This window comes from Corylus avellana, unplaced genomic scaffold, assembly GCF_965113065.1.
Source record: "Corylus avellana unplaced genomic scaffold, dhCorAvel1.hap1.2 HAP1_SCAFFOLD_158, whole genome shotgun sequence".
NCBI classification, from domain to species: Eukaryota; Viridiplantae; Streptophyta; class Magnoliopsida; order Fagales; family Betulaceae; genus Corylus; species Corylus avellana.
Genome location: NW_028290555.1, coordinates 25,001 through 27,500, shown reverse-complemented (window position 1 = coordinate 27,500; position 2,500 = coordinate 25,001). Strand labels below are relative to the sequence as shown.

At 30.8% G+C, this 2,500-nt stretch overlaps 2 non-coding genes across 2 annotated transcripts; both read right to left on the bottom strand.

The window, feature by feature from the left end:
* Positions 1 to 1,795: 1,795 nt before the first annotated feature.
* Positions 1,796 to 1,869, bottom strand: TRNAD-GUC (transfer RNA aspartic acid (anticodon GUC)). The gene has a single exon. It is a non-coding gene; the product is annotated as a tRNA-Asp (tRNA).
* A 495-nt stretch (positions 1,870 to 2,364) lies between these two features.
* Positions 2,365 to 2,448, bottom strand: TRNAY-GUA (transfer RNA tyrosine (anticodon GUA)). Its single transcript has one exon. It is a non-coding gene; the product is annotated as a tRNA-Tyr (tRNA).
* Between the last annotated feature and the right edge of the window lie 52 nt (positions 2,449 to 2,500).

Sequence of the window (2,500 nt, the reverse complement as noted above, 5' to 3'; positions counted from 1 at the left end):
TATTAATTTTATTAATATTAATATAGGCCTATACTCTTTTTTCCTTCGTCAATTTGATTCTTTCAATGGATATCGGGATTCATATTGAATAGAATCAGAAATTCTAGGAATTAGAATTGTAAGAGTAAGAATTGCCCTTCGATTTTTTCAGATTGATGATTGGAATCAACACAAATTAAATAGATGAAGCAAAGAAATAGAATTGGTACATTATGTAAATACATTACATATATGTAATTGATATCTATGAAGATACATATTGCAGATTGATCTATATTAAACCTCTATCTTTATACAGTACGACTTTATATACTACAATAACAATAATAAGTATGGTAGAAAGATTCATCTATTTCTTTCTACCATACTATCGAATCTCATAAAATACTGATGATTCTCGTCCGCTTATTTCATTTAAGACACGAAATCTTAATACTTTTCATTTTCTTTTTTCTTTTCAATCATTGATAAAAAGATAAAAACTAAACAGTCAAGTTTAATTCAAATTAATCATTTTGACTGACTGTTTTTACATATATTATAAGTAAAAAAGCAGTAGGAACTAGAATGAACAGTGCAGTAGCAATAAATGCGAGAATATTTACTTCCATAATCTCATCGTTTCATTTTTAATTAATTCGCAATAACTCGGGATTTAATCCCATAGAGCTGATAAATCTTTCGCCTGTAAATTCAATATTCAATGGGATGAATTACATCTCGACGATATCGAATCGGAGCAATATCATGAATAACAATATCTGAGCTATCAAATTGATTCATCGTCGAGAATTAAATAGTATAACATAGGAAGATCTTTTATCCATACCGAATTCAAATTTTGATTCCTGATCCGATAAATAATTCCTTTACTTTCTTTATCATTCTTTTCCTTTCCATTCTTTCTTTTCTATAACCTACGTCCCTCCTTGTGGAATCATCTGATGAAATATCATATGACCGCCTTTACACTTACTTACATTGGTTATAAAAAACCCCAATAAAATAACCAATAGAAGCGAAATGTAAAAAGGAAGAAGTTTAGTTCTAAACCCCCTTTTTATGATCTAATCTTCTTGGAAAACAAAGAAGTAGTATAAATAAGGAGAGTCCGGGTATAAAAAAATCGAGTATTCCATCAAATTCATTAAAAAGTTTGTTCTTTCTTCGGCAAGACCCTTAAACTTAAAAAAGATTATTCATTCCCTCACAAAGAGAGATAGGATCTTCTTTGAGCTTTATTTTATTAATATCCCATTTCCTTGGATTAATTTTGGGATGCATATATCAAAAATTCAGTGTGAAATTTGAATGAGATAAATTGGTTCAAATTCACATTAATAATTTCAATTATTAATTGAGGTTACACAAAATCGGAGCCCTAAAGGGATATACTTTTAATCTTAAAAGTATTATATCAAAGTTACTATGTTAAGTTAATCTTTTTTGTATCGTACAAATTCCATTTCTGTATAGCCCCCTGTAAACATATAGTACTCTATTACACAGATCGGGAATAATCGAAAAAGCCAGACTCCGTACGGTATTTCTTGGAATCCTGAATATAATTTTACCAATCATTGTACTAATCTACATATGTCTTTCTCCTATCAATTGGTACTAGTTGAATAAATGGTAATTCCCATATTTATTTGATGAGAAATGTGAAACTAATAAATAAATAAAATAGGAGGGTATCCTCTTGTGAATGAAATTCTGCTATTTCTTTTGTTCTCCTTTTCACAGCAAACGCAGAGATGAATTGATGTATTTTTTTTATTGGATTTGGATCTGTCGGGACTGACGGGGCTCGAACCCGCAGCTTCCGCCTTGACAGGGCGGTGCTCTGACCAATTGAACTACAATCCCAAGGAAATCAAGTGTACATCATACATATTCTTATGATTTAATTCAAACCCTTTCTATTTTATTTCTATTTTATTTCTATTTTATTTAGATTTTAGATTAGAATAGTCGTATTGTAACAGAAACGCGAGTAATATATTTGATATACACACGGATATGCACTTTAGTGAGAGCGCCTCACGGATTGTTAATAATCCTTTCGTTTTTTATAAATTGATTAATAATCAAATAAAGCTTTCAATGAAAAAAAAAGAGTTTTTTTATTTATTCTTTATTTTATTCTTTTCCTTATACTTCCAGATCTTTATATGAATCTAGTATGAATCTAGATCATTAGCAAGCAAGATCAGAATTTGTGAGAAAAAATAAAGAGAGCAAATGAACGGCGGTAAAATATATCAGAAAATTTTAGTTTTTTTATTCTTCCGTATTCCGATCAGGCATTTCTGGGGAACAACAAATGGGGTTCTATCATTTCATGGTGGATCGGCCAATTATTGGGCCGAGCTGGATTTGAACCAGCGTAGACATATTGCCAACGAATTTACAGTCCGTCCCCATTAACCGCTCGGGCATCGACCCAGGAAGAATCAATTCCCGGCTTATTGATAATTCATGATCAACTTCCTTTCGT